We start from the raw sequence: 7760 nt of genomic DNA, 5'->3' as shown, positions 1-7760 counted from the left end.
TGCAACTTATAGAGAATCGATTCACAAGAGTTCTGAGCCCTCCCTTATCCTGAACCAATTCCACTGTCTCCAACACACTTACTTCCATTATCCCAGTTACAGTGTAAATCCATCTCATCTAGGAATTTCCTCCCTTGAACTGTCTCTTCACCCTTCCAAGCACGATGTCCTTCTCCAAGGACTGGTCCCTCTGGTCACATGCCCAAAGTATGTGAGATGGAGTTTCAGAAAGAAGAACTTGATTTCACCCTCTTTAGACCTGTTTTGTTTTGTTTTTCTCTCTTCCTCCGCCCCATCTCAAATTTTAATGTTCGCATCTTTGAAAAGAACAAAATTTTAGATAAAGATAAATTCATACTAATTTAACATGGTATTTCAACAGGAAATTTGGCTGAGCACATCCATGTTCACACGTCCACTGGGACTGACTGTAAAGCAACACAATGACAAATCAGTAAATCTATTGCTCTTGGTGAAGAAAGTAAATTCCTCCTTATATCTCAGATCCAGAAGGCAATGTGTCTCGTTGGCTGTGCAAGCTCTTCTAACTCAAACCTGAGTCTCTCTCTTCAGAGTTACAACTATCACCATGTTCTCCCACTGTTTGGAAGTCTGATAAAAACACCATTCTAATAGCTGAAATGAATTTAAGATGTGATCTAATCACAGTCAACAGATGGATTGTACTGACTTCCACATTTCGTGAATATGTTCATCATCAAAGAGCAAGATGAGGTCTCTCTGACCAGCACTGTGTGATCAATTAGGTATTACAGGGATGCATGTTCTATGTGACAAGAGTATACAGACGTGATGGAAATGAACACCAACCTTATTGCACATGCTGTCTGGAAGAGCAATAAGAACACTGATACAGGATGAAAATTTTTTACGTCTTGCTTCTTCTCAGCTCTTTTTTCTAGAGTCTGATGTAGCAGCAATCTCAATCAACATACATGGCAGAGCTGAGAGTGGCTGGCATTTGATCCAGGATTTTACAAACTTAGCATGCGGCCTTTATGGTATGTTCTTGATACATTAAAATAAAGGGATATTTCAGAAATTCTTTACACTTTGGCTTCTTGGATTCATCCTTTGTAAGGCACAAGTTGACAAAGTTGATGGTACTTAGAATTCCCTTTCCTCAGAATTACTCAGCTGAGGAGGTTCTCCTTTCACAATTTGTGTTAGTTGATCAAATACACTATTCTACTTTGGATAAGGAAATTGGCTCGTGGCCAACATGTACAATGTCATTCCCAAACTCCACACATCAGACCTGACATTGTATCCTTGTCATGATGCATTTGAGTCTATTCTTTCAGGTGCCATATATGGCCTATACCCGACATCTCTTGTTTTGGCAATAGAGTCCACTAGTTGTCCACTGATGCCAAAGTCACAGAGTTTAATATTCCCACTTCTGTCTAGAATAATAATGGAAGGTTTGATAGCTCTGTGAATGATTTTCAAGTTTTCTTTTAAGTGGTTTAGTGCTTCCACAGTTGCTAAAGTGATTTTTACTAAAATTTCTTCTGGAATAACATCATCTAATACACTATATACATATTTGTAAAAGGTATCAAATGAGGTCGATGTGAGTTCCGTACAGATCCAACAGTCACCCTTTCTGAAGAGTGCCCCACAAAACTGAACAATAATATATGGACAATCACTACTTCACATTACTACATTCAAATTCATAAGAAGTTGTTTTTGTTCTTTTTCATTCACTGTTGACCGAATTCTTTTAACTGTCATTATTTGCCTCCTTGATTTGTGGACCATTTTTTTGACAGAAACATAAGCTCCTAATCCAATCTCTCCAAGGTCTTTCAAGTCCTCTGTAGGGAAATACCAGTGTTGTTTGGGGGAGATCTTCAGTTTTCTGGATTCAATGCCTGTATGTTCTCAGTCTGTCTAGGTGTGGATTTTCAACTCCTGTTGGATTGTGATTCAAAGTCAGCCTTGGTGTAGATTTGAAAGGTGGATTTGCAAAATTCAACTTCAGAGCTTTGTGTTTACCCTGCATGCTGCTGACAGCCAGGTGGTCTGGCCCCAGTGACCCCCATGGAGCCTGGGGTGCTGCTGCCCCTGCCGCCCCTGGAGCTGCCACCACTCAGGCTCAGAGCCGCCAGTGTTGGGAGTGAGGAGTCCAGTGGTGGCACATAACTGTTTTTTCTCTTAGCAATTCATGGAATGTTCAATACTTTTTCCAATGCCACAACTCACAGGCATGGATCATCCTTAGTCATTGTCCAACTCTCTGATAAATAGCGAATATTTGCAAGACCATGGCCTAGATCTGGCCACCTTATTTTCTGGACAGACATCATTGTTTTTCAGCACTTCAGAGAAGTCCCAGGTAGCAGATTTTCCTAATGTAATCCATATTTGGATTTCCTGACTGCTAGTGCTAAGAGATTGATTGATTGTGTATTTGTGCTTAATTGACTATGCAAAGGAGTTTAACAGTGGGGATCAAGACAATTGTGACTGACATTGAGAAGAATGGGAATCCCATAGCACTTGAGGGTGCTCATGTATAACCTTTACTTCAATCAGGAGTCTGTTGTGCAAACAGAGCAGGGGAACAGCACTGCATGGTTTGGAATTGGGAAGGGAGTGTATCAGGGTTGTAATCTATCTCCATACCTGTCCTATCTATATGCTGAGCAAATTATCAGAGAAGCTAGACTATATGAAGAGGAATGAGGCATCAGGATTGGAGGGAGACTCATCAATAACCTGCATTATGCAGATGACACAACCTTACTTGCTGAAAGTGAGGAGGACTTGAAGCACTTGTTGCAGAACATCAGGGAATGCACACATCAGTATGGACTGTGTCTTAATATCAAGAAAACAAAGATTATTACCACTGGACCAATAGGCAGTGTCAGTGATGAATGGAGAGACTGAAACTGTCAACAGCTTCATTAACACCCTTGGTATAAGCAGTCAGGAAATAGAGAGACACATTGCACTGGAAAAATCTGCAGTTAGGATCCTTGGCAAATTATTGAGGAGTAGTGATGTCAGAGGTACATCTGATTCAGGCCATAGCTATGCATCCAAAATCTGGACAATGAATAAGGATGACAGAAAAATAATTGATGCCACTGAGCTGTAGTTTTGGAGAAAAACACTGTACATCCCATAGATAATCAAGAGAACAGACAGATATGACTTGAGATGGTGCAGCTGGAGTGCTCTTTGGAGGCAGGAATGAGGAGGCCTCACCTCATATACTTTGGACTATTGCTAGTGTTGCTAGTAGGCACTATTCCTTGGAGAGAGACCTGATGTTGGGAAGAGTTGAGGGTTGACCAAAGAGAGGAAGACCCTCAACAAGGTAGATTGACATGGTGACTGCTACAGTGGACCCTTGTGTGTCAGGAAGTGTGAAGATGGTGCAGGACAAGACTGGGTTCAGATCTTTTGTTAATAGGGTTGCTATGAGTCATAGTCAAATCAGCGGCACTTAACAACTAACATGTTAAGGACTGCTTCTTCATCCAAGTACAGGTTTCACATGAGCATATTCAAGTTTTCTGGGATTCTCATTCATAGTAACCATACCAATGTGTAACAGAATGAAACTCTGCCCGATCAAATATCATCCTCACAATTTATGCTATACTTAAGCCTACTGTTGCAGTTATCTTATTGAAGGTCTTCTCCTTTGCTGACCCTCCACTTTTTCAAGCATTATGCCCTTTATCAGAGATTGACTTCTTTTGATAATGTCCTCAAAGTATGTGAGATGACGTTTCACCATCCTTGTCCCTCAGAAATACTCTAGTTGCATGCTTTCTAAGACAGTATATTAAATGTTCTTTATTAACATCATAATTCAAAGGTATCACTTAGTCTTCCTTATTAATTGTCCAAATTTCACATGTATATCAAGCTTTTAAAAATACTATGGCTTACATCATAGTATTGAGTTTCACTACTCACCCAATGGTTGAGCTTCTCCCGCAGTTTGCAGCCACCTAAAGATGGACAGTCTCCTCCTATGCAATTTATTGACTCAGCTTTGAATCAGAACAGATGGGAAGGCAATGGGATTTTTAAAGTGACATCCTTATCCTTTAGCTCAGTAAAGAAGTTTTTGGCAGAATATTTGTCCAATGCAATATGAAATTTAATTCTTGACAGCTCTTTCCATGGATGTTGATTGTATATCAATCAAGTAAAATGCATAAAGACTTGAATATTTTCTACATTTATCATGATGATGTCTGCTGATCAAGAGTTACGAATTATTGTTTTCTTTATGTTAGGGTGTAATCCATATGGAGTATATAAAATGGCCTGGAAAACCCTGTAGGATAGTTCTACTTTGTTCTATAGGGTTGCTATGAGTCAGTATCAAGTCCAGGACAATGGATTGGTTTTCTAATCATGTTTAAAAATAAGAACATAAAACACTTAAAATATTGTGTTTCTGCTATGCTTAAGCCTACTGTTTCAGTCATTGTCAGTCCACCTCATTGAAGGTCTTCTTTATTGACCCTTTACAGAACAATGAGGTTTGCCCTGCAGAGGATGAAATCAGGCTTCTTCTGGAGGCAAGAGTTTGAAGTCATCTAAGTAACTAAAATGATAAATTTTTATACTCCTGGTCAAACCTGTATTACATGTGTGGATTACAACAAATTGTAGCTAACCTTGAAAAGAATGGGAATCCCAGAACACTTGGTTATGTTCATGCAAAACTTATACTTGAACCAGAAGCAGTCCTCAGAACTGAGCAAGAAAACACTGTATGGCTCAAAAATCAGGAAATGAGAGTGTTAAACATGAATCTTGTTTTCGTATCTTTTCAATGTATGTGTTGAACAGATCATTCCAGAAGCTGGACTTTAGGAAGAGGAGGTGGCATTAGAGTTAGAGGAAGACTCATCTATAACCTGCTTTATGCAGATGACACAAGCTTGCTTGCTGAAACTGAGAGGACATGAAACATGTGCTGAAGGTCAAAACTTCAGTATGTACTGAATCTCAACATCAAAAATACAAAATTTTGACCACTAGGCCAATCTGTAACACCATAGATGGAGAAGAGATTGAGATTGTTAACAATTTCCACTTGCCTGGATTCATAATCAACACTCTTGGCACCAGCAGTCAGGAAATCAAAAGAGGTATTTCATTAGGGAAATCTGCTTTCAGGGACCTTTCTAAAGTGCTAAAGAACAATGATGTCAGTCTGAAGACTTAACTGTTCCTCATTAAAGTGTATCTTCACAAATATTTGCTATGCATCAGAAAGTTGTACAAAGACTAGGGATAACAGAAAAAGAATCAATATATTTGGATTGTGGTGTTGGAGAAGAGTACTGAACATATTGCCCTGGAAAAAATGAAATCAAGCTGCTCTTTGGAGGCAACAATTTTGAAGCCCCATCTCCCATACGAAAGGTATGTGGACAAGTCCTTGGAGAAGGACATCATTCTTAGAAATGTGGAGGGACAGCACAGGATAGGAAGAATTGAGAAGAGATGGACTGACACAGTAACTGGGGTAATAAGAATAGGTGTCAGAGACAGGGTTCAGAGCTGTTGTACATAGGGTTACTATGATTTGCAGGTGTCTTAATGGAACTTAATAATGACAAGACCAATTAAACCTATTGAGTTTCTATGTATTATGAAAAAAGTAAAGATTAACAAATACATAAATTTTTATGAAGAAATCTAATCTGTCTAGTAGCCTTATCATAAAACATTTATTATAAAAATAGTATGCTATAAATTTTCATTCAGATAATAATAAAATGCTCAAAAAAGTATGAGTACAATAAACAAATTCATAGAATAAAAAATTCATAGTAAAAGAGATCAGTGTATACTTCAGTTTTTAGTAATGATAAACAAAGCAATAGTTTACTTAATAAATGAACTTGACATAGTTCACTATTCAGAGAAAAGTAATAATTACTTCCCTACTTTTCCTCATGGCATAATCTTTAGGGAATTTTGCTGCTAAGCTAAAAGCAATACTTCTTTGTTTATTCAAAGTCCACTAGTGGTTTCCTGAGAAAAAGATGGTCAATCTCTTCCCTTGACATTTACAGTATCAGAAATTAAATGGAGGATCAGCTTTGTGTTCATTCAACTTGAAGGTAATGAGTGTGAGATTTTATTCTTGACCTTGGATTAATATAAAAGGTGAAGCTATTAAATAAAAGACAGGATGAAAGCTCATATTAGACCTTAGCATGAGGGAAAGAATCCAAAGGTAAAGCCATTTCAAAGACAAGCTCAAAACAAAATGAAAAGTAATGGATTGGTTACAACAATATTTAAAGTTGTGTTTATATTGGATGTACAATGTCAAATAACATCTACTAGAATTTTGAAATATGTTGTTTCAAATTATTGTTATTGTTAAGTGTCATCAAGTACAACTCATAGTGACTCGGAACCAAAGATTTGAACATTGTCCTAGCCTGTGCCATCCTCATAATCTTTATTTAATTTTAAATAGTGCAGTGCTCTCTTTTTCTGTTAACACAACAGCCTCTTGATTTTGGTACAGGTTTTGAATGAGCAAAATTAAGTGTTATGTAATGTCCATTCTTCTCAATGTTAGCCATAATTTGTTTGGATCCTCAGTGAAATACCTTTGCATAGTCAATAATGCACAAGCAGACATTCTTCTGGTATTCTCTGCTTTCAGTGAGGATTCATCTGATACCACCAGTGATATTCCCGAGGCTACAGCCTCTTCCTAATTTAGCTTGACCAACTGACTATACTGTCTGCCTATTTACTGTTCTGGACATTTTTTGAATGATCCTCAGCAGTAGTTCTAATTTATGGTATTAGTAATACTTTTCTAAAACTTCCACATTATTTTGTATTATCTTTCTTGGGAATGGGGACAAACATGGATCTCTTCCAGTGAGTCAACCAGTCAGCTGACATCCAAACTCCTTAGCACAGAATGGTGAGCACACCAAGGGTTACTTCTGTCAACTACACATTTCCATTGGTAACCCATTGATAACGGGAGCTTTATTTTTTACAATACCTTAAGTGCAGCTTGAATTTTTACCTTCACTACCATTAGTATTCAAAATATGATGCTTCCTGAAATATTTCAGTTTCTGTCAATACTTTTTGGTAGAGTCACTCTACATATTTCCTCTAGTGTCTTTTGATATATTCTGGATCATTCAAGATTTTTCTCATAGCGTCCTTCAGTATTGCCACTCATCCTTGACTTTTTTCTTTTTTTCAGCTTGGAAAATGTTAAGTTTTTCCAGTTTCATTCTCTAACTCCAGGTCTGTGTACATTCCATCATTGTAGTTTGCTTTGTCTTCCTGAGATACCTTTAAAAATCTTCTATTCAGGGCTTTTTTTAAAAAAAATTTTGCTTCTTTTTTGGGGGGGAGTTGTTATTTTAATTTTTATTTTATATTGGTTTATTTACAGTTCAGATACATTGTTTTTTTTTTTTTACATAAAATCTTTCCCATTTGTTTCACACACCCCTCTACCCATCAAATCATGTGACGTTATGATTAACTCCACCTCTCCTGCCCATCCTCATCCCTCTGCTCCCAACCTCCTCCGCCCTCTTAGATCTTCATACTTGTTCTACAACAATGGTTTTATAGAGTATTTGTCCTTAAGGGACTGAGTTAGTTCACTTAGCATAATGCTCTCTAGTCCCACCCATGTTAGGTAGTAATTTACAAAATCATTGCTCCTGCATGCTAAGTAGTATTCCATCCTGTGAATG

General features: G+C 37.7%; 1 pseudogene; it reads right to left on the bottom strand.

The window, feature by feature from the left end:
* Positions 1-943: 943 nt before the first annotated feature.
* LOC102858949 overlaps positions 944-7760 on the bottom strand; it is a 19349-nt pseudogene continuing 12532 nt past the window's right edge.

Source organism: Elephantulus edwardii, unplaced genomic scaffold, assembly GCF_000299155.1.
Source record: "Elephantulus edwardii isolate Elephantulus edwardi_28Jun2011 unplaced genomic scaffold, EleEdw1.0 scaffold00010, whole genome shotgun sequence".
NCBI lineage: Eukaryota > Metazoa > Chordata > Mammalia > Macroscelidea > Macroscelididae > Elephantulus > Elephantulus edwardii.
This window is presented reverse-complemented; position numbering and strand designations above follow the sequence as displayed.